The sequence below is a fragment of the Mustela erminea genome, chromosome 7 (genome assembly GCF_009829155.1).
Source record: "Mustela erminea isolate mMusErm1 chromosome 7, mMusErm1.Pri, whole genome shotgun sequence".
NCBI lineage: Eukaryota > Metazoa > Chordata > Mammalia > Carnivora > Mustelidae > Mustela > Mustela erminea.
Window position 1 is genome coordinate 12,207,598 of NC_045620.1, and position 25,272 is coordinate 12,232,869.

Sequence of the window (25,272 nt, forward strand, 5' to 3'; positions counted from 1 at the left end):
CGTGAATGAATGAGTGAATACCAGCCCTCCTTCTGTAACGCCGCTCCAGGGACAGTCCTTGTTCCTGCTCCAATGCCTGCCTGGACCATGTCGGATTTGTAACTGTTCTCATGGAGGGATCCTGTTTCAATCACTTCTCAGGCCCCTCTCTCAGCTCCCACTTCTCTCAGAGCAAAAGCCAGAGTCCTCACCACAGCTTCTACGGCTCTCTGTGACCTGCCCTCTCCACACCCTCATCTCCCCTACTGTCTCCTTACTCACTCTGTCCCAGTCACACTGGCCTCCCTGCTGGTCCTCAAACACCCCAGAGACATTTCTGCCCCAGGGACTTTGCACTTGCTGTTCCCTCTGTCTGGAAGTTTTTCCTCCAGATACATAGCTTCCTCCCTCCCCACCCTTATATCTTTGCTCAAGTGTCACTTTTTCCATGATGCCTACTCTGACCCACTGGTTTCCAAGTATAGTCTTACTCCCCCTCTGTCTTCATTTTTCTCATAGCACTTATCACTTGAGACCTTCTCTGGTCTATACCTTGTTTGCTGTTTTTCTACTCACCCCCTCCACCATCCCTAACAAGGATGTAGCTTCCCTCAGGCAGGAGCCATAAGCCATGTTTGTTTTGTTTATTGCTGCATCTCCAGAGCCTAGTACACAGCTGGCATGCTAGAGCTGCTTAATGGAGGTTTGCAGATTGAATGGATGTGAAGAGGATAAACAGCAATGACATTAGCCTGGCTGGAGGAGAGTCACATTTGAGCTGAGACATGAAAATCAAAGAGAGCCAACAGGAAAAGACGTGGGGAAATAGCAAGTGCAAAGGGCCTGGGGCTGGAATGAGTTTGGTGAGTTGGAGGAGCAGTGAGGAGGTCAGTGTGGCTGCAGGGGAGGGAGCTAGCGGGGAGAGTTAGGGCAGATGGGTTTGAGAGGTGACCAGACCATGAAGGTCCTTGGAGCCCATGACAAGGGGTTTAGATTTCATTCTAAAAGTAATGGGGAGCCATTGAAGGTTTTGGAACACGGTGTGACATGATATGATTTACATTTCTAAAGCTCACTTTGACTGCAATATAAGTTGAGTGAATGTGGGTTTGAATTGCAGGAGGCTGAGTGGAAAGTGGGGGGTCAGGGGGAGGCTGTTACAAGTATTGAGGGGAGCTATGGCACATGATGGGGTCCATCCCAAGGAAGCAGTGGTGGTGGAGAAAAGAGAGTGGACTGAGGACACGCTGAGAGGGTAGACTTGTTTCTGTTTGGCTGAGCGAAAATATGGGAACAGTGAGGTGTGGCATTGCCTGGAAATCTCTCTTGATTCTTGGACATATTTTTTGGGGGACCTCATGGAAAAGAGAGGGTATGAGATGTCCCTCTAGCAGTACTAGCAAGTCCTCCTTTACCTAAGAGACTCCAGGGGGTCTGAATCCCTGGGCTACCCTGCGGAGCTTCATGCTCCTAAAGGCTGTCTTCATTGTGAAGTTGCACAAAGCTCATGGGTTTTTTTTTTTTTTTTGCTAATTGATATAAATGACTCTTTTTCCTGCCACTCATTGGCGTTGTAAGCCTTCATATTCATTGGGTTGGAGAAGGAAAATTAAGTGCTTCGATTTGCCATCTTTCCAGATGACAAAATGGGAAAGAAGAGAATGGCTGCACTGCAAGAGAAGACCTGCGAGGAGCTGACACCCCCCCTGGCAGAGGGGGCAGAGGCTGCCCCGGGAAGGGGTCTGGACTCTGGGTGGGGGGAGAGGAAGGATAGTGAGGAGCCCCCCAGCAGCACCTCCAGCAGCCCTTCGTATTCATAAAGTGTTTAAAATGGCAAAGGACTATTCATGGACAGGGTCTCATTGAACTTTACAGCTGTCCTACAGGCTGTCCCCTGCCCCAGGTCTGATGGGGCTCCAGTAGTTGTCAGTGACAGAAAACCCTCCTCCAGTGGACTTAAGCTAAGAGAGAATGTATGAATGAGCTCATAGAACTGAAGTCCCAAGGGTGATGGCAGGACTCAGGTAGGGCTGGATCCAGGGACTCTGGCTTGTTTCTCTCAATATTTCAACATTGCTCTGATCCTCTACCCTCCTGAGTCAGGGGAGGGAGACTAGATGCAACCCGCCCTCCCAGCAATGCTGGAGGGAAGATCTTTTTCTGGTGGCACCTGGGCATTTCTCAGGTTTCCATCATGGACCTTATGGCCTTATTTGGAGGAATAGACAAACACAAATCAATGACTTTGTTAGGCAATAATCATGTCAATAGTGCTGTGGAGAAAACAAAGTGGGACTGAGGTGTGCCACATGGGGGAACTGGGGAGGGCCTCACTGACAAGGTGATGTTTGAGTGAAAATTGAAAGAGGGGAGTCACATGGCTGTCTTGGGTAAGAGACTTTGGGGGGTGGGAGGAGGTGCAAAGGCTCTGAGGTTAAAGGTCTCCTGGGAAGTTGGGTGGGACCAGTCTTAAGCGTCATTTTGAGAACATTGGCTTTTGTGCTCAGTGAGATGGAGCCGCTGCAGAGCGGGAGCACGGGGTTAGGGACCTGATCCGACTGATGCTGAGAGGCCGTGCTCCCTACTGACGGCGAACTGGCCATTCGCCCTCCTGCCCGCACGAGCTCATGATCCAGACCCGTGAGATGCGGGGGCTGACACTGCATAGCCAGCCGTGCTGCATTTTCTAGTGTGGAACATGTCCTACCGTCTCACTCCTCTCATCCCGCTCAGAGTCTACGCCCTCTGGGAAGCCGCTGGCTCTCCCTGCCTGGAGCCACCGGACTGGGCAGGACTGTGTGACCCACGGACAGAGGGACCCCGAGCCAGGTCCTGAGGCTCCCTTGGTTCCCCTGAGCCGGGCCGTCCTGGGGGTGGGCAAGGGGACACAGCACAGCCCTGCCCCACCCGGAGGAGCCCCTCGGCACGCCTGGTCCCAGATTCGGAGGACACAGCCTCCGCGGCCTGCCTGGTCTCGGCACTTGGGGGTCCCGGAGGAAAACCACGGGCTCCATTAACGGGGATCCTTCCGGGTGCGAATGGCAGAAACTCAATTCAAACAGACTTAAGTGAGAAAGATCATTTATTAGCTCCGCTGACCCAGCTGGATCCACGGACTCCAACAATTTGGTCACGACTCTGTCCCTCTCCGTCTCTGGGCTCTGCTTTCCTCTGCGCCGGCTTCACTCTCGAGCAGGTTGTCTCCAAGCGGCGACCACGGTGACCGCCAGCGGCTCCCGGCTTCCCTCCCGCCAGCCCCGCAGTCCCTGCACCCAGGGTCCCGCCCCACCGGATGCTGCGGAAGCCCCAGGACAGCCTCTCATTGGCCCATTTTGGGTCGCATGGCCACCCCGTAGCCAATCAGAGCGTCCAAGAGGATGGACACCCCGCTTGCGCGTACTTGGTCACAAGGCGGCCCCTGGTGCTGGTTGGGTTTGGTGCTGCTCAGCGCTCCTGCTGACTCAGCGGGAGGGAGGCTGTGTCCCCAGTGGGAAATCAGGGGTGGACGAGGGTGGACACACACACAGACAGAAATCATGGGTGCTCATGTGTTCCTCATCCCAGAGCGGGAGAGCGAGCCTGAGAGGTGGGACGTGCCTCTGCCAAGGCCACGTGCTCCAAGTGGCCAGAGAAGGGTTTTCAGTGCGGGGCTCCACGTGCGGCTCCTGAGGGAGGGGGTCTCCCGTGTTTCCATGTCAAACAGCCGTCAGGTCTGCAGGAGGCCCGGGCTCATGGGTGGAGGTCTTTCTCCAGAACGGCAGTCTCGACTCCACAGGGCAAGCCTCACTTGTGCACCCCGAAAAGCAACCATGACGTAATGAGCCACCCCAAGAGGCCCTTCTGTCCATCCCCGCATTGTCCCAGGGGCTGCTGACGCCCCCGTCGACGCTGCGGCCCCCCAGCTCGGAAAACACCGATGAGCAGCGTCTAATGCAGCCTCCCCCATCGGGCTGCTCTCCTGCTCCTGGCCTGGGAGGACCTGCAGCAGGGGGAGGAGAGCCGGGTGGGGTTGGGGGGGCGGTGTGGGGAGGAGGGAGGAGTGTGGGAGGAAGAGGGTGGAGGCTGCCAGGAGGACATCTGCTTCCCTTAGAGCTGTATGGGGGCCCTGCGATGGGGATTCGGTCACGTCTGGGTGCAGATCCGCTCCTCGTCCCCCAGTGCGTGTGCAACACATTCACATCCCTCTCCTGCCCAGCTCCTTCCTCTCCTCCCTCCTGGACTCCACAGGGCGCCCTTCGGGTCTTAGTCTCACCAGGAGCTCAGACAGAGGGAAGTCCTCATCTCTGAAAATGTCAAGTGTACAGGTCCCATGACCCAGTGACTCCACCCTTAGTCCCAGTTTGTCCTAGGGACAATTTTACCCACGTAGGCAAAGAGATATGTCTGAGGGTGCTCCTTGCAGCAGTGCTCCTAATAGCAAAATGCTGGAATTGACCTGAATGCCCCTCAACAGAAGAAAAGCTGTATATATTTCTTCTAACTAGAGAACATGGCACAGTGATTTAACAAAATGTGTAGGTCTTTATTGCTGTCTTGAAAAATCTTCAAGAGATGGTGTTGAGTGAAAGCAAGTTGAAGAATGAAAGCAAGTTGCATAATGACAACACAATTTGATGTTTGCATGAAATAAGATCCAATACTATGCCTTTTTCATGGACTCATATATATATATGGGGAAAATAGATGAAAATGGACATAGAAAAATGCACTCAATGGTGTGACTTCTAGGGTGGGGACTAAGGTTGGATAAAAGAGACATTTGTCCTAAAGAATCAGGCAAAATAACTGAGAAGAAGTAATAAGTGAGTTAGAAAGATCGTAGGCTAGAAAATCAATAGAAAACATCAATTTAAATTCTGTATGCTAGCAATGAGCAATTGGGAAGCGAAATTTTAAAATGCCATTTACAATAACATAAAAAACTTCATAATACTTAGGAACATACTTAACCGAAGATACACAGTATTTGTATTCTAAAACCTACAAAACATTGCTGATAGAAATTAAGCACTGAAATAAATGGGAAGTTACCAGGTTCCCAGAATAAAAGACTCGATATTGAGGTACCTGGTTGGCCTATTTGGGACAGCATATGACTCTGGATCTTGGGGCCATGAGTTAGAGCCCCATATTGGGTGTAGAGATTACTCAAATCAATAGGAAAAAAAAAACTTGAAAAAGACTCAATATTATCATTAAGATGATAATTCTTCTCAAACTGATCTGTAGATTGAATACAATCTCAACCAGAATTCCAGCAGGCATTTTTAGAAGCTGATGAGCTGATTATAAGATTTACATGAAAGTACAAAATATCTAGAATAGTCAATAAAATTTTAAATAACATAGTTGGAGGACTTAAACTATCAGATTTCAAGACTTACTACAAAGCTGTAGAAGTCAATACAGGGTGCTAGTGGCTTAAGGAAAAATATGTAGATCAGTGAAACAGAAGACTCTAAAAATACATCACTCACATATATTCCACTGATGTTCAACAGAGGTGCCCAAGAAATTCAGTGAAGAACAGAAAGTCTTCTTGACAAATGGTTTAGAAGTCAATGAATGTTTATAGGGGGGGAAATGAACTTTAACCCCTAACCAGTACCACATAAACATTAACTTCAAATGAATCATACTGTTAAATGTAAAATCTAACCTAAAACATCTAGAAGAAAATGGGTGAAAAATCTCTGAGATCTTGGGAAAAGCAAATATTCCTCAGGTCAACCATAACAGGAAAAGAAAAGGAAGATAAATGGGACTTCATCAAAACTGAAAGTTTCTGTCTTCCCCTCTCCCTGTTTGGCCAAGGACTTGCAGCACAGAGGTTGGGAAAGGCTGAGTCTCCCTTCTGAAGCCATTGCACTTGTCAGGTGACCTTCTAGTACAAGGACGACTGGCCCTGGGGCCATATGAGCTTTCACCTTCACGTCTGCAGGTCTGAGGACAGCTTCCCTCTGATGCCAATCTTGGGGGCCTTACCATCCCTTAATGTGTGGTCTCCTTGTTGATGCCCTCTCCTCCGTCTCTCTCCTGAGAGCTGCCATTTGCTGGGACCCAGCCTGGAACAGAGGCTGTGTGGTTTCTGGAGTGAGGTCTTTCTGGAGACACGACCACAGAGTCAGCCAGCAGTAGGAAGTTTAACTTCATATACCACAGAGCAGAGCCAGGCTCCAAGGAAAGTGTTGCTCCTGGGAGCACTAGCTCCCCAGTCTGGGGTCAATCACTCTGGAAATGATACAGAGAAACCTCGGGTAACTAGAATGGACAGAAATGGGGTGTCTCTATTAATGGGTTTCTTTTGGTCATCGCTTTGTCCTCAGCATTATGTTGACAATCAAGAAATTTCTAAATTTGTTTTCTGCCTTCTATTTCAAGGGGAGGTCATCTAGTCCTTGGATGATCATAGATGACATCTTATCAAAAGTTCATTCCATGGCTAGGAGGGCAACTTGAACCATAGGACGCTTCTTCTCTTTATCTAGCCTGTGGCCCACATGCTGCAGCTTAGATGACTTCACACTTATATGCAGCAAAGAGTGAAGCAAAATGAGCTTTTCCAAAGCGAATCAAATTTTCGGTCCCCATGACAGTTTTTGACATGTCAAAACAGGGTTTTATTTATTGGATATCCTTGTATTTCTTTCTTTCTGTTCATGTTTTAACACCTGTGTTGAGTTCAGAACCACACTTACACATCTTGGAAGTGCTGGGTTACAGGGCTTTCCAGAACCTTGAAGATGTTCATGTTCTAAAGAAAAAGCCAGCAGGGGCAATTTTGCCGGAACCTATTGACTATGGAAACTTTCTGTAGTGGAGCTTTACTAACACCACAAAGAACATCCATGGGAATAGATGATACATCCCAGCTCAGCTCCTGCTTGGGTGGGTAAACTGAGGCTTGGAACAATGTAATTTGCAATATCTCACTGTGAGTTAGTGTCATATTGGGCTTGCGACCCAGCTTAATCACATTTAAAAAAGCAACAGGGTCAGTTAATGGGGATAATAAATAGTAAATAATTATTCGTTCCTTCCCTTTTCTTGTTTTCTGCTTAGAGCCTCAGTTTTATCACCTGTTGAATGGGGGCATTAACCCTTGCCTTACTGTCAGTGTATCTGTCATGACACTTTCGGTGACAAGTGATGGAAAAACCAGCTTAAACTGGCTTGGGCACAAAGGAAATTTCTTGGCTCATGTAAAGTTTGGGTTAATCCTGACGCTGAGAATATAGTCTGGGTTCTTTTTTACCTCCATAGTGGCTTTGCTCTAAGGCAGACCTTCCCCTGGGGGCAGTGGGAAAAACTCCCCAGCAGTTCAAGACGAATATCCTCCTACCTCAACCATTCAGCAGGTGGAGGGCAACTGTTAAACATCACCGGAAAATTCTCAGGCCTATTGGCATCCAAGGTAACTTGGGTCACATCCTGAGCCAATCATGGCAGTCAGGAGAACGGGGTGCTCTGATTGGTCAGATCTCGATCACATGCTAACCTGGGCCACCACTGACGGAACTCTGCTCAGGACTGACAACAAGTCGGTTGCTTAGCAACCAGCTCCTGTCTCCTTTCTGTCATTCAGGAGCCGCAAAGCCCTGCCAGGGTCCTGAGAATTGAATTCTAGGGCTCGGTATCTGGTTTTTAGCCACTGCAGCACCTTGGAGCAGAGGCATGATGGCGGAGCGATTAAAACAGAGCTTGCAAAGTGTAGTGAACTGTGGTTCAAATTTCGCCCGCGCCATTTACTCGCTGGATTAAATTACTTCCCCTCTATGTGACTGACTCAGTTTCCTTGCAATAAAATGGGATTAGTAATGCTATGCACCTCTTGGGTTGTGAGGGTTAAATAAGGTGATTCATAGGGATGGATGGCTTCGAACCACATCTCACCTGCCGATGAGTGGGGCGAGGCTCAGGAAAAGTGAGCTGAGTATTACCTTCTCCTTGGAGAAGAGACGTCAGTCACCATGACCGCCAGACCCTCCCTCCCACCATGTCCACGCTCCCTCTCTCTCTCTCGGGGACCACCTGATAGGCAGGGGGCATTCAGGCCACGTTCTCTCACCGCTAGAAGCCCCTTAGTGACTTCATCAAGTACAGTATTTGACACACAGCGGACAGAGGCTCCATAAATATTTGAACCCACGAATCCAGAGCGCTCGGGGCAGAATCAACCCTTTGCCTGCTCTTCACAAACCAGGATGAAGCAGTGGTAGGAGAACTCCTCTCTGGGCCTCCAGAGACTGCCTTCCAAGCAAAAAGGAAGGAGCAAAAGCCAGCTGCCCATAGGCCTGTCAGACCCTCTCTCTGAATGCAGGGGAAGCTTCCACCTGGTGAATAATTCGCTTGCTGCAGTCAGCAGTTCAAAATGCTGTGTTGGCGAAAAAGCAAGCCGCCCGCAGAACCGTTCCTTATTTTTAACGGGCATAAAACCAGGGTCTCGAGTGCTTATGTTGCCGTCCTACTAATTTCAGAGGCAATTAGCTGTTGGGTGGTTTTGCCTGTGATCTCCCCTGCATTTTTGTTGGATGCACTCATCCCTGCCCAAATAAGCCAGTCAAAGATTTATATCATCTTGCTATTAAAGTACAATTTTAACAATCCTTTTAAATGACAGCAGCATCTACACGTAAATAGCACTATATTTAAGCCTCCCCTTGGGGACTGTAACCTGCTTCATTAAAATAGCCATAATGAAGAGGTTCTATAAATCAGTAGCCTTTATACAAAAACACATGATCTAAACTCTTTCTGCAGCCTAGCCCTGAAGCAAGCACACAGCTTGGGTGGGAAGTAAGAACTTGAAAGACACGTCACAAAGGACAAAAGAAGCCAGTTTTAAATTTTTAAGCAATGCCGAGTCAGCCAACCAAAACTTGTTTTCTCCAACATTAGCCTGTAATGTGGGCAGGAAAAAAACAGACCCAAATTTTTTCCATGACCAAAAGTTCCCACAGGGCTGGACTGGGGGTGAGGTCACTCTGACACCTTTTTCGGTCTCTCTGATGGGCTGATAGTGTCCCCATCCCACCGCTGTGACAGGTCTTACACTTCCAAGCCCAAACTGCCCTGCTAGACAGTAAGCATGTCCCAAGGGACACCCATTCACACAGCCTCTCATGACTATCGCTTGGGCCACCTCCATGCACCCCCCCTTGTTACCTTTAATAGGTTCCTTTAAATGGACTCACTCATTTGAATTAAGCCTCATCCATTCAATGGAGGCTGTGAAATCATGGAGCTCATTTCCATGCTTTCTATGCTTTCCTAACATACATTATAATAAATACATGACTCAAAAATAAATAATGTTTATGGACATGGCATATAAAATTATCTTGGGTACTCTAGTGTCGCTACAGATCACACACTTTTTGAAATGCTGAATTAACTCAGTATTTGGAAGGACTGGCTTCTTTTGAATTGGGACCTGGGATTTGCTCCATATTTTGATGGTTAAGACTGGATGGTTAGGTCCAGACACTTCTGTCCACAAGACCTGCTTCACCTGGGTAGCAGAAAGGCACAGTACCTGCTCCAGACCACTTCCCGTGACCCCCGATTTCGGTAACACAGGAGCTCTGTGCCTGAGAGATAAGTCATGTGGTGACGTCTTTTAATTAGAGAGAAACAGATTGTGTGATGGCAGGAACTCTCTGGAAAAGTAGATTGAGGGATATTGGGACAATAAGAAGAATGAAGCTGGCGTCAGTAAACCCAGGCCCTTAATGCTCGCTGTGTGTGTCTAAGTGTTGTTGTCTCTCATCTGGACTGTTGTACAAGTCCCTTAACCAATCTTCCTGTCCACTCTCGGCCCCTGCCCTGGGCTCTCCATTCAGCAGGAAGAGTGGTCTTTCCAATAATTAAATCTGATCATCATATTTCATTATTCAAAACTCTTCCAGTGTCTTCCATTCTTGCTCTGAGTCAAAGCAAGTCTTCACGATGGCCTACAAGGATTTACATGATCTGATCCCCCATTCTCCCTTTGACTCCAGCTCTGATCTCTTCCCCGCCTAACACACTCTGCTTCAGCCACATGGCCCTCCATGTTATTCTTCAAACACATTGAAAAAGCTCCTGCCTCAGGGCCTTTGCATTTATGGGTGCCTCTGCCAGGACAGCCCTTCCCTCAGGTGTTTGTATGGCTCATTTTCTTATTTCTGTGCATTTAGCACCTCCTCAGAGAAGCCTTCCTGGTCCCACCATCTAAGAGAGACCCTGTTGCTCTCTGCTTCCCTTTTCTTTATTCTCTGTCTCTCTGTGTTTTTAGAGGATAACACACATCACATTGAAAATGATACTGGCCCATGGTGACATGTTTGAGAAATGGGTGGGGAGTGAAGGTTACCTTTGCTTTGCCTTCTTTGAATTTTTAAAATCGCAATCATATTCTTCACATAGTTAAGATCAGTGGGGGAGGGAAAGAAAGAAAATTTGCCTTGAAACAATCAAGTCTAGATAAGAACCAAGATGTCTGCGCCTTAGGAAAAGGGCACTATATATGGCATAGTTTGGAATGTTCTAGTGGAGACATATGGGGAAGGACTCATATATTCTTATAGGTGAATACTGAACATGACAGCTCACAGGCCCGACATTGTCTCTGTCTTCCCGATTCATTAAAGGACAAAGTTCAGCCCAATGAAACTCAATGTTGAGGCTTTTCCTGCCATAATGGGAAAGTGTAACCATCATTCTTGTTGGAGGCCTGTTGTTCAGGTGCCACCACACAGACAGTTAGTCTGAGAATGAAGTCATGATGATGAAGGGCGAGATCAGAGAGATGGGGATTCAGGAGCTACAGCTTGAGCTCCTGGATCCAACCACACCTGAAGCTAGTCAAATTTGAACTTTTAATTTTAACGAGAAAAATTTCCTTTTTTGTTTTCATAATCTTATTTGTGTTGGATTTCTGTCCCTTGTGACAGAAAATTCAGATGGATGGGGAGGCAAAGGGAGAAGAATTCAAGTGGTGATGTGTCACTTTTTCTAGAAAGAGGCCATCAGGTGCAGTCATCCAGACCAGAAAGCCTCTTCTCTCCAAGCTGCTGGAGCTCCTCAACTATGAGAGAGCCATTCCTCTAAAAACCTCATGACCTGCTCTAAGACATCTGAATCTTCAAGACACCAGGTATACTGACCTCTTGAGAAAGTCCTGGGGTATGCACATGCTAGGAAGCTATGTTTTCTCTCTCTGTCCTTACTCCTGCCCCCAGAGAGTAAGCAGTGGCTCCTTCTCATTGTTTACCTCTCCCGGGGGGAGGCAGTCCTGAGAGGAGCAGACCCAGATTCGGGAATGCACCTGCAACCCTCACTCTGAGCATGTCCAGTGGAGGCAAAGCAGTCCCTCGTTAATTGTGGGCTTAGATTTTGGAGTGTGTTCTCGGAGACCGGGACTTAACTGCCTGCATGGGTGGGCCTCACTTACCTGTGCTATGAAAAGTGATGCGTTCTCGGGATACATTTGCACTGATTTTCTGACCTGTTACAGGCTTTTGATCATGTGGCTGACTTTTCACAGGTTTTTATCTCTCAGATACTGAGACCGAGACGCTGCTGTTAGGAAGAGGAGAGAGAGAACCTGACCTTTGTGACCCCTTGGTCCACACTCCTAGCTGTCTGGATGGTGAGGCTGATCTCTAAGAGGAAGAATGTCTGTGCCAAGGTCATACAATTGCCCAAGGCAGAGTCAAAATGTGATCTGAGCCAGGAGTCCCCAAGAAGTCCCTATCCTACTCTCCTGAGGGACTTTGGCTTCTCTTAGCCACAGAGACCCCCTATACCCCAGAAATGTGGGCACAAGGTAGCACCTATGTGGGCATAGGGTAGCACCTATCAAAGTGACTGGTAATCACTTTCAGTTTTCCAATATCCCAAAGTCCTGAGGTTGTAGGTGCATGGTTGATGTTTGGGAACCCTGGGCTGGACAATCCACTCTTTAAGGTGAAGGCCATTTTCACCTGGGTGCCCTCAGGGCATGACAGAGTTCTGTACCCAAAGAGACTCACCAAAGCCTTGTCTGGATTGAATTAAACCAGTAACGCTGGGACAGTGTCTGTAACTGCTATGTCTCCCTGACCAAAGGACACCGTGTGAACAAGATCTTGGTTTCCATATTTCCCTCCTGCTTTTAACCTCCTGGTGACAGAACCTAAAGGTCTCTGAGCGTCACCTAAACCTAGGGATTTTCCTAACTTATTTGAAAATCTGGTGACAATTTAGACTATTTATTTATTTATTTAAAGACTTTATTTATTTATTTGACAGACGGAGATCACAAGTAGGAAGAGAGGCAGGCAGAGAGAGAGAGAGAGGAAGGGAAGCAGGCTCCCCGCTGAGCAGAGAGCCCGATGTGGGACTCGATCCCAGGACCCTGGGATCATGACCTGAGCCGAAGGCAGAGGCTTTAACCCACTGAGCCACCCAGGTGCCCCTAGACTATTTATTGACCCAGAAGTTCATAGAACCAGTTCCTCTGAGCTTTCGATACTCCCAAGTGGCAAGTTAAGGAGGTATGACCATTTCATGGAGGGAAAGGCGAAGACATTCATAGTGTAAGATCCCCAGACCTCAACTTTGCAGACAGGACACAGGACGAGACTCTCTTCTGGCCAGTTCTCCCAGCCTGATCGTAATTAAGAGGGATGGCTGTTCTCCACCCTGGCATGGGAAGGAGGCCTGGGATGATCTTAGCCAAGAAATCTCCAGCTCAGAGAAATGTCAGAACTGCCATAAGGATGGTCAGAAAAGAGATGGTACATTTTTCAGGAGCCTCCTCTGCGTGTCGGCTGCAGCCGACTATGGGATGATGAATTGGGTTTGGGGGATGGGCATCACTGACCTGGCTCTATTTAGAGGTTCTGAAGCCTCATTCTCCTGTCCCATCCCCCACTCCTGGAAGGAGCTCAGCCACCTTTCAAGGCCAGTTCAACCACTAGGGAGGGTCCCCCACGCCTTCATAGAAGGAAAGACTGTGAGCACAGATCTAAGAGTGAAGGGCTGCTGGGCGGGGCTGGCAGGTGTCACGGCACTCGAGGGACCCCCGGCCCACCGCATCTACTCCCTGAATTCATCTTCAGAAATGCCCACTCAGAGTGCAAAGATACTTGTATAAAGACCTTCCCAGTCACATTATCTATAAGAGTGAAAAATAACCTTTCAAACTAGAACGGGACAGTATCCTCGGCCAGGAGCCTGGTTAAAGGGTGTGGTGGCTCAGAATGGAGGCTCTGGGTTGTTCAGCTCTCAACTGCTTACTGGCTGGAGGACAGGGAGCAAGTTTCTTAACCTCTTTGTGCCTCAGTCTTCCCATCTTTATAATGGGGGGCAAAATGTACACATATTTTAAGGCTTCCGTGGTTTTGTTTACTATGTTCTCCCCGATGTCCCCATCCCCCTTTCTTATCCCAGGAGATTCTGTTGGTTTTCATCAAGGGTCCACGAAGCACAATTATAATCAGAGCCTAATATGAAGCTTACAGGAACCCTGGATCCTGCAGTAAACGCTTGTTGCTCCCAAGAAAGCACAACGGATGTTCACTCAACCAAGTGGATGGTTCAAGGTTAAAACATAGGTGGTATCCTTTTTCTTCCCTTTGCTTCAACCCCCACCTCCAGTCCCCCCAAGTATCGACAGAGTCTGACCACTTCTCACCACCTGCCCTGCACCCCTGACCTGAACATCATTAGTTCCCGCCTGGTAATGAAGCTGCTTCTTCCTCGAACTCTCTGCTCCTGCCCTGGTGCTCGCAGTGTGTTCTCCCCACGCAGCCCCGGATCCTCTGTCAGGCCACGCCCCTCCTGTTTGTAAGCCTCGAAGCCATGTTCATTCATTTAGAATAAAGTCTAAACCTGACCCGTCTGGCACCGGCCACCTCTGCCCTTCACTCGCTGACCTAACTCCCTCTCTCTATTTCCTACTTGGCATGTATTTCTCCTTGAGATGATTACATGCATTTACTCGTCTAAGGGGACTGTCTGCCCCCTCCACTCTTTGAGACTAGGGATTGTGTCTGTCTTATTCATGACTGGCAGACCCCAGCCCTGGAAGACGGCCCGGCAAAGGACGTATTCAAAAGATATTTGTTGGAAAAATGATGGGGTCTTAACATCTCTTTCTAAGGCTTTGTTGTGGGGGGGATCTAAGAACAATTTTCCATTAGAAACAGGATGGAGGCGCTTATCTTGTGGATCCGACATCAATGCCTGGGTCTTGGCATAAATCCACTTGCCAGTCTGTGTTCACAGGGATGTAAGTTTTCTTCTAGCATTGTAAACCCTGTGTGTCTGGGTCGATGCAGCTGGGCATGTGTGTGGAAACACACAGCTTCCCTGACAGTCTTCTGCCTCCATTTCCCCATGTTCCAAAAACAAATAAAAAAATGGGCCTGTGTCTTTCAGGGACTTTTCCAGCTCTGGGGTATATGATGCTCAGGTAAGGAGGGCTGGGACCTGCAGCCCACGTCTGGGGCTCTGGGCCAGGTGGGATGGAGCCCTGTGCCTGGTGCCGGGTACCTGAGCTGGCTGGTCCTCTTTGAGCATCTGCAGACATTTACTGATCTGCCAGTTGGGTTCCTCAGGGTTTCCTAAACAGTGATCCCTGGCTGGCAAGAAACAGGAGAGAATTATTCTGTCAAATGGAGCCATTGAGGGGCCAGTTTTGGAGGGACACCCTCCAGCTCTGCCTTTTGGCCCGGGGCCAGTATTCTTTCCAGCTGCTGACGAAATTGTTGACTGTCTGATAAATTATAAAGCAACTATAGCAAAATGTTCGTGGTGGAATCTAGGTGGTGGGTGTAAAGGGTTCACTGTTAAATTTTTTAAAAAGTTCTTCAAAATAGAAGTTTCGAGAAAGATGACCCAGACTTTCTGCTCCCTTTCAAATAGTTTTTCTTTTTTAGTAAAAGATTTCAAGTGCCTGAACTTAGAGAGCCTCTGGGACGCAGCCGCCCTGATACTTTGTTTATTGTGCGGAGACCCCTCGTGGTCCCGTTCCCCATTTCAGTGGCACACCACTGGTGGCACCCCTCCACTGTGTAACTTCTCATGGGTCTTGGCAAAGGCTTCCAGCCCAGGAAGCTGTCTCTGAGAACACCTAATGAGTCTGGAGTGTTCAGAAACATCACCCTTGCTTCTGGATTCTTCTGCCGATGTGCAGAAAAAAATGGCCTCCTAGTGACGGACGAGTCTGGGCCCCACACACCACACTGTGGAGAGACACTCAGGACCTTGTTCAGGCCCCCGCTGGAAAGGCTCAGATGGCCGTCTCCGTGTGAGGAATCCCAAAGCTGACACGAGGAGCAAAGAGGGATTGGACAGGAGGCAAAATTGGCCAGAGACAGAGCAGGTGGTCTGACAGCAGAGCTTCCGTGAAGGTGCACGAAGGGAAATCACTGCAGGGGGAGAGCGGTGAGTGGAGATGCGCCGCACGCTGGGGCCAGAGACCCTGCAACAGAGGCAAGGACCCTTTAGGGTGGTGAGCGAGCCCTAGCACTAAGTCTTCCTTCATTTTCCGAGTATTTATTGATGGCCAAATATGTACCAGGCAGGGCAGTGGGCACTGGGAAGAGCAGGTTCCTGCCTGGACAACCACTGTCACCTTCCTCCCTTTATATCCAGTTCTCTACCCCATAGCAGGTGGAGACAGTTGGAATCCTGGCTGACCTCAGGGCCTTTGCACCTGTTGTTCCCCCAGTTGTATGTGCACTGCTCTTCCCCCAGCTGTCCGTGTGGCTCCCTCCCTCTTCTTCTTCAATTCCCTCCTCAAATGTCACCTCAGTAAGGCCCACCTTGGCCACTCTATTCAAAACTGTAGTCTCCCTCCCAAGCCTTCCCCTCTGTCTGTCCTCCTCACCAGTACTCACCATTATCTGACATGACCCTGATTTCATGTGTTTGTTTATCTTACTGCATTAGAATGTCTCAAAAGCACGGCATGGGCTTTGTTCATGGCTAAATCTGTAACACTAAAACAGAGCCTTTAGTAAGTATATTGGAATGCCAGCAGGTGTTCCAATGTATTTACTGAATGAGAAAACTTCTTTCCCTCTGTTTTCAGGTATAGTGTTATATTAATAGATAACGCGAGGTATAGTAAGGCCAGCAAATGACTAGTCATAGTCAGGAAATGACTGTGGTCGAAGAGGCAGCTAGTGAGTGCCCCCCAACCCCCCAGAAGCCACAGCGGGCCACACGGGGAGGTGCCTGGGGGGACAGAGGCAGTGGAGAGGGGTATCTGTGGAAAGAGGCTTTATTGGGATCTTGAAGGAAGGCAGAGAGGAAGCTGGGCCAGCGGGCTTGGGACTGGCAAGTTTGAATGATTTCAGGAGGCTCTGGGGTGGAGGCTTTCAGGAGAGGCTGTCCCTGGCTGTCACATACCCGGCCCTGGGGTGATTAGAGCAGGTGGAGAGGGGTCATGAGTGTGAAAGCCTAAGAAAAGGGGTGGTTGGGAGTAGGCTCTGGATTGGCTGGTGTATGTTGGAAAAGCACATTCCTCAGGGGGTCGTTTATCAACTCTAGGAATTGGTTAGCCGCGAAGGGCAGTCCCTCCAGTATTAGCAAGGCCACAGAGATCCAAGGATCAAATATACAAAATAAAAAACACGGCGAGGGCGCCTGGGTGGCTCAGTGGGTTAAAGACTCTGCCTTTGGCTCAGGTCATGATCCCAGGGTCCTCGGATCGAGCCCCGCATCGGGCTCTCTGCTCAGCAGGGAGCCTGCTTCCTCCTCTCTCTGCCTGCTTCTCTGCCTGCTTGTGATCTCCCTTTGTCAAATAAATAAATAAAATCTTAAAAAAAAAAATAGGGACGCCTGGGTGGCTCAGTTGGTTAAGCAGCTGCCTTCGGCTCAGGTCATGATCCCAGCGTCCTGGGATCGAGTCCCGCATCGGGCTCCTTGCTCGGCAGGGAGCCTGCGTCTCCCTCTGCCTCTGCCTGCCATTCTGTCTGCCTGTGCTTGCTCTCGCCCCTTCTCTCTCTCTGATAAATAAATAAAATCTTAAAAAAAAAAAAAAAACACCACAGCGAATACACCTTCCTCCTTGAGGGAGGGTGTTACGCAGTGCTTACAAAGGTGGGCTAGGAGGTGGAACACGTGACCTAGGCTAACCCAATCAGCACTTTCCATTCCTCCAGCCCAGCAACTGGCTCAGAGACGAACATGTAACCCAGATCTGACCAATTAGAGAGAGGGATTCAGGCTGAAAAAAGCATATAGGGATGGGTCAGTTTGGGGGCTGAAGGCTAATGGAGGTTTGATAACCCTATTTCCCTTTGACGGTGATTGGTTTATGGGTGAGTGTAGAACTGGGACCAGTTCAATGCGAATTTCAAATGATCTATCTATGTATATTTCTTTTTAGTAGAAGTATGTCCCAGTTTAAATTCCAGACAGCCTGTATGTTTATTTGCTAAATCTGGCAATCCTATCTATAACCCACTTTGAATCAAAAAGACGTAAGTAGTATCTTAAGGGGGTGTGGGTGGCAGCTAGGTTCCCAGAAGTACTTTGACACCTGCTTAAGAGAAAGGCAGTGAAGAGTCCTGCTGTATCTTTCTACCCTGGATGAGGATGTAATGGCTGGAAATGTGCAGCTACCTTGAGACCATTAGACATTAAGTCTGAAGATATGACGAGGATGTTTGTGCAGAAGTATGGAAAGATTCTGGCTCCTTATTTACACCATTGTAAGTCCAGACCCAGGAATGCCCCCTTTCTGTACTTATTATTATGTGAGGTAATTTAAATGTCTCTCTTCTTAAGCCGGTGATTCTCAATCTTGGCTGCACATTAGAAGCACTTGGGGAGACATAAAATATGCCGATGCCATACTCCGTAGCAATTAAATTAGAACTTCTGAGGATAATTCTAACTATTGGTGGGTTTTCAAAGCTCTCCAAGTGATTGCTTATAACTCAACGTGTGGTCCCTGGGCTTCACCTGGGAGGTCCTTAGAGCTATCATCCTGGACCTAATCAATTAGAAGCTGCTTTTCAACAAGAAACCCAAGGGATTTGTATGCACATTGAAGTTTGGGAAGCGCAGGCTTTAGCCACTGTTAATTATTTACTCTACTCCTTGCAGCTGAATAAATCTCAATTCACATTCAAACAGTCAGGATCCCAGGTACTGAAAATCCCAGCGTATCAGCGTTCCCTGCCCTCAGAAATAGATACTCAGCATTTAGAAGTTTGGTATCTTGTGGACACTGCTCATCTCTAGGGCAGACCACAGACAGATTTTTGTGCTATCTGGTATTTCACCAGAGTGGGAACCGCAGGTGTATTAATAGCTTTCTCAACCTTTTAGCCAAAAAACTCCCCTCCTGTGGACACTGAGTTGGGTCAAGTGACTCTTGGGACCCTGACAACGAGCCAGTGAGGGAGGCTGTTGGCAGCATTCCCCCCTAACACACCTGCCTTCCACTTGGCCAGACGCAGCGTGGGTATTATTCTTGGTCCCCTGCGATGGCTCCACCTATCAACTCACAGCTGTGAGACCTGCTCCTACAATGATTCTGAGGATGGGATAGAGTTGGGCTGAGTCCCAAAGACGGTTGAGATACACACAGCTACGGGTCAAGTTTTTCATTGGATGCAGCTTTGGGTCAGAAGCCAGGGCCACTGGACCATGGTAAGTGAGCAGGAAGCATTTAAGACAGAGTGGGCTCTGGGTGGAGGGAATTCCCTGCTTTTGAGGAAGATGCTGTTTTACCTTGGACAGGATGGGCTAGGACTAGTTCCCAGCCAGCTGAAATCAGCACATTGGAAACAATCCCCATGTTGTAGGTCTCAACACGTGCACTCGCCAGTTCCCTACTGATGGAGGGGAAAGCCACCTGCAAATCAGGGTGAAGGACTTCCACATATCAGTGGGCGCCCTCTGTACTGATACGCCTTTGCAAATGTGTGAACTGGATCTTTAAGATCATTAAATGGGAGCCACATTCTGGGGAGACAGACACACAAAGTCTCTTGTGGACACACACGGGCACATGCAGGCTCATGCATGTGCACATGCAGATACACACTGTCCTCCTCCAAGCCAGGTTTTGTTGACTCATCATTCAACCAGGAAGTCTGGAAACTTAACATGTTATTAATAGTCCAAAAGAACTCAAGTTCAAAAAAGGGAAAGCAAAAAAACCAGCAAATATACCCAAAGACTAAGTCTTCCACTCACCCCTCAGCTGTGGCATGTACATAAGCTGGGCCTGAGGAAGGCAGATCCTTCATGTGCAAATGTCCAACGAGCCTCATATTGGCCAAGCCTGTCACGGTCACCCTTCGAGCTGCTTATTAGAACACTAAATCACACCCCCAGGCGGGCTGTTTTGATGACTGTTCTCACCTCAATGACACAGGACAAGCAGAGCTGGGAGAACCTCTCTTACAGGGTGAGTGGTCTCAGTCGGCCCGCCTCACCCCCATACATATTAATATGTATGAATGGCTTTAATTTAATTAAAACCCTCCAGTGGTTCTGTGATGGGCGTCAGAGATGCAGATAAGAAACCCCTTTCACTACTAACTACGAGATGAGAACGGCTCTTACTGCTCTGGGGAGAAACACCGCTGTCCTCCAGGGAAAGCCCATCCTACCCGCTGCCCTGTCCACAGAGAACTGACTCAAGAGCAGTCTCCTCTTTGCCACCCAGAAGGAAGGGAGGGTGGCGCTGTGGGACAGAGGCAGGGCAGATGGAGGGCCCGGGGTGGGCATCCCAGCAGGCACAGATGTGCAAATACCCAGATTCAAACATAAGCTGAATTTTATAAGCAAACTGATGCTCAGAGAGCTAAATGGCCTTGTTCAAGGTCACATGGCTAGCAGGTGGGGTTTGGACCCAGATGAAGCTATGCCTGGGTTTGGGACACAAACCCTTTCCACTGCACTGGAATCAGTGCCTCAGTCCCTGGGGGTTAGTGCAGGAGGCTGAGGGGTAAGATCTGACTTTTCATGCCGTTATGTTGGGTCCTAGATAAGATTCCATGGGGAGAAAAGTGCAAGAATTGTATATGGAAGGGACCTGAGGCGGGTAGGGTTGCCAGAGAAAATGCGGGAATCCTAGTTAAATTTGAATTTCAGATAAACAAATAATTTTTTTTTTAGTATAACTATATCTCGTGTACTATTTGGCACACACACTAAAAAAATATTCTTTGTTTATCTGAAATAAAAGTTTTTTTTTTTTTCTCTCTTTCTCTCGGATCTGGCAAATCTGTGTATATGTGTGTATTGGGGCAAACAGATTTGAAAACCACTGTGTTTTCACACACTGGGTTCGTTAAGACTCACTTCCCCAGACTGAGCCCTGCCCACAATTTTTTGCTCCATTCCTTTCTCCCCACCAGGGAAACCCAGTACCGGAGGTGGGGCAAATAGATGCAGGAGAGAGAGACCTTGGACAGGGCTGAGTCAGGATGTCACGTGATAAATGGATTCCTGCCCCCGCCCACTGTTGGCTGTTCAGAAACCAAACACGGTGATGTCTGTGTTTTGCCCTGTATCCTTCCTTCGGGAGAAGGGGACAGATCTGGTTTGTGAGTGCCTCTGGGGAACCTGGGTGCACACACGTGTGTGTGTTTGCATGTGTGTGCACGTGTATGTGCAAGGACATGTGTGTGTGCTCACTTTTGGCAGGCGCCGTGGATCGGGTTTCAGGCGAGGACTTCACTTACCAGCTCAGAGGCTCACAGAGTCCAAGGAGCTGGAAAGTGCCATCTCAGTCCCATAGTTCCCAGCAAACTCCCTGGTCCTCTGGGCCTGACTTTTCCAGCTTCCTTCCTAGGTAGGAGGAGACTCCTGGCCCCTTCCAGGAGCTCAGGGTCTGCCTGGGAGCCTTGAAGGGACTCAGGTGTTCCAATGTCCCCCAGTTTGGGGAGTCGCTCAGCCACGGAGCTGGGGTGGGACCCCAGTGTATTCCCGGGGTCCCCTGGCCTCGCAACACTCCAGCCCCTGCCTGTCTCCAATCGCCCCGCCTGGGACAGCCTTTTTTCCCTCCTGTCCCTCGTCACCCTGTCTGTGAGCGTACTGGCTGGATGATCGGGCTTTTCAGGTTCCTCATGCCGGTCCTGACTCCCCACCCCCTTGCTGGTTTAACCTCGAGGGGACCTTTCTGTTGATGGATATAAGCCTCATTTTTCCCCTTTGTGTCTTTCTTGGAGGCATTTTGCAGAGAATGCCTGACCTATGCCCAGCAACAAAAATCATTGCTGCTGCGTCTATCTTTCCATCAAGAGGCTGAAATTCAGTCAGAACTGCTTTTGTCCGAGCACTTTCTGGCTAAGTATGGGTTGGAGCCTGGACCAGATGGGTTTTTATGAGAGTGGTAAAAGTCAAGCTTTTAATGTACCTCAATCAAATTGATGTGTAAAGGAGAGGTGTTAAAGTTAGGGAAAATGTGACCTGGGATGCTCTGGGGCACCAGGGCACAGAGTAGCGACACAGGTGGCTTTAATGGCTCTTGATATTGGGCCAAAACCTGTTTCCAGAAGAGCAAAAGAGGCTGTCTCCCTCCGGGGATCGTGATCAAACATAGCTCTGCAGCCGGGACAGTTGTGCATGGGCTTTATAACAAAATCCCAGCGTCATTCACATTGTATACTCTGTGGTTAATTCTGCCCAAGATTTCAGTTAAGCCCGAGCTATCTTCTTGGTAGCAATGCAATTACAGTAGAGGAAAACTGTTTATATGTCTTGAGATACTATGATTATAAAAAATGGCAACATGAGCTCCCATTAAGTCAGAAGAAAGTTAATTGTGTTTCGTGCAGCCTCCCTGGGCCAGTGCACTGGCGCAGACATGATTTACTCCAGCAAAACGACTCATCTTTGCAGCAGATACATGTTTTCTCCCTTAATTACAAATAATTGTATAGTGTAATTTATACTAATGCCCGATGCCTAAAACTGCACGTTCAGGAATAAAGAGCTAGTTTGGGAGGCGGGGGAATTATAAACAGGTGTAATTGCGCTCTCCTGGGGGCTGGAGACCAGTGAGATGTAATCAGACCTCTTACCAGTGGAAGTCAGCCGGGCAGCCTCCAGTTAGGACCCTGTTCGAAGAACACCCATAATCGTCTCACAGTTTGTCGAGCTGCTTAAGCATCTACTGAGAGTTCTCTTTTGGGTAAGTGGACAAGGAGGGTTAAACACTTGGATTTCACTGTGGATGAAACAGACACAGGAGCCACATAGCCCACGAATAATGGAGCATTCAAGGGTGTAACGCAGCCTTGCGGCACAATGACCGACCTCTGGGCATTCCATTGGCTTGTGGGTCTCTGTGGGATGACACCCTCTAAAGGGGACAAGCAGGGGCCACTGGAACATAAGTGCCGATCTGTTTAGTCTCTCTGGATAGCACACCTCATTTTATAAATCACATTTCTGAAAATTCACGTGGGAGCTGTGCAGCTCAGATGGTGATTTAATAAAAGCAGAACAAAGCAGTCCCAGGACCAAGGTTCTGATTGACCTGGGCTTTGCCCGCACCAGCTGGCGACCCCTTAGCTCTCCGCTCCAGGCCTCAGTCTTCTCATTTTAAGAATGGGAATCATACGGAGGACGCTGCAGGTTGTCAAGCAGATTAGGTGAGGTGAATAAGGATAAAATGCACACATGGTGCCTGGCTTGTGGAAGGAACATAATGAGTGTATGAGTGTTCTGAGTGTTATTCCCTGAATCCGAATCAGAAACACATTGTCATGGGCCCTGGGAGAGACTCCTGCATGGTCTCCAAAACTGAGCTGTGAAAATCCAGGGCCGTTGGTCCTCATGAATCTAATTCCCCACCAGCAACTGAAAACGTTCCCCCGTAGATAAAGGGGAATGCCTGTTGGCAGGCGCCCTCACTCAGCTTCACAAAGAACCATGAGTGGGCCTATAGGAGCTCTCACTGTGGTCTGCTTTGCCTTGAATGGGGACCACACCCCATGGGCCACTAACAGACACTACTGGGGACAGATGGCCACAGTCTGTCTGCGTCCATCTGGGTGCGGGCAGCAGCGAAGACCCCCAAACCAACACCGTTCTTGGGGTATCCACAGGCAGAGTGCTGGTCCTGCAGGCATTTCAGAGAAGGAGGCCAGGCCTCCTCCTGGGGGGAGAGATTGAGAGGGTAACCATGTGAGCTGCTTTGGGAGAGCTGTCTTGCTGAGCCTGGTATGACATCAGGGGCCCGGGCCTTGGAGCTGCCTGTCTGCAGCCAGGGAAGGTATTTGGATGAGAATTATGAGAGCATGCAGGAGCCTTGCCCATCTTTGGTGAGAGGCTCATTTATTCATTCATGGGATGATTAGTAAGTTTGTTGAGTACCAAGCCATAGCAAACATTGGTACAAACTGTATTTTGAACTATAGGATATACATTACTGCATAGGAGAGGCTTGCCAGATAAAATACAGCACACAGGAAGTTGAAATTTCAACTTCAGATACATAGTGAACATTTTTTAGTATATGTAGAATTATGTCCTGTGCTAAAGTGGGCAACTCTCTCCTGCTCCCAAGGGGATTAGACAAGTTTCTCAACCTTAGCACTATTCCCATTTGGGGTTGGATAATTTTTTGTTTGGGGACTATTCTGTTCATTGTAGAATGTAGATCAGCATTCTTGGCTTCTACCTGCAAGATGCTGGTAGGGACATCCCCCGGCTGTGAACCAAATATGACTCCAGATACTGACAAATGTTTCTTGAGGGATACTCACCTGAGTTTATCTCTGGCTGAGAGTCACTGGGTTAAAGGCTGGCATGTAAAATAGATATAACAAGTGAGCACGACAAAGAGTTTGTGGCAGCAGCGACACATTGCTTACCCAGTATCTAGTCCCTCCCTTCCTTGCTAATAGAAATCTGCTTTTGGGGAGTTCATGTCAAACTTTCAAAAACTCTGAGACTCAAGCTGCTATGGAATGGCTACTGTAAATCCCCAAAGGGAGTGCCTTTCCAAACATGGGGAACAAGAGGGCTCAGAGGGGAGGGAAGCAAGACGGGCAGAGCGCCCACTGCAAGCTTGGTAGGCTTTGGTCGGGCAGGTGTTGTGATTTTGCAGAAAGGAACTTTCTTGTGCTTTAGTCAGTCTCTTTTCTTATGTTTTGTTCTCAGAATCATTGACTCAATGAAGGAATTTATAGGGAGTAGGTTTGTTTCTTGGGATGTGGGAACATGGAACTGAGCTCAGAGTAGAACATTTTATTGTTTTTTTTTCCCCCAGGCAACATATAACTTTGCAGATGGGCAGTTGTGATTCATCCCTCATCCTAGAGGAAGCAAATGGAAGGGCTATTGTGGTGACCAGCCATCAGGTTCCAGAGTCAGGCTCCTCCCCATGATGCCTAGATTTCATCATGCTGATAAAAGGTGGAGGGTCAATTATGCACATTACCTATTTTACAGATGGAAAAACAGAGGCACATAAAGGTTAGCAATTTCTCATCTTGAAAGTGGCCAAGCCAGGACCCAGCCCAGCCTGCTGGCTCAGGCACACACTGTAACTACCTGGCTATGGGCCCATGGTGATGAGTCCTTTGAAAAAGTCCTTTGAAAAAAGGTGAGTCACTTACCTTGGACGTGCCTCAGTTTCCTCATTCACCAAGTCGGCCTCTAGTAATCCTGCCCTACTGACTCACAAGGTGTGGTGAGAGAAGGGATCAGGGCCAAGGCTCCCAGAAACTTCCATCATGGAGTTGCCCTGGCCTGGAAGGAAGCTGGTCTTGGCCAGCTCTGCTCCAGGGCCCTGAGTGCCCATGGCAGTGCAAGTCCCCTCATCACCTGCATTTCCCCACCTGGAGCGTGGGTGGCCTGGCATGAGCTCCCAGACTCACTGAGCTCCATATGTCCCTGACTGTCTGGCTCTGTCCTGATGAACACTGGGGCCACCTGTGCTCACCAGCCAGGACCTGGGCCACTGGAGACGGCACAGCTGACAGTCTCAGCCTCATTTTAGGAAAGTGCACTTGGGGCCAAGCCTGGTTCTGGCTCTGCGGTGACCCCTGTGGCCAGATGACTGCGCAGAGAGCCTTTGTGCTGAGAGACATCAAGCCTAGTGGAACTTGGGCTTGTAGAGGGTCATCCTGGGAACACTGGACAAGGTGTCCATCCCCTGGGTTTGGGCACTCTGGGCCAGCTTCTGTTGGTCTCCCTGAGTTCTCCTTTGAGGCAGCAGGCTCAGAACAGAATCATTCACTCATTCAATTCATTAATTCAGCAGCTCTTCACAGAACAACTCTGTGCCAGGCACCGTTCTAGGCACCAAGGCTACAACTGTGAATGGTACAGACTGAGGCCTGG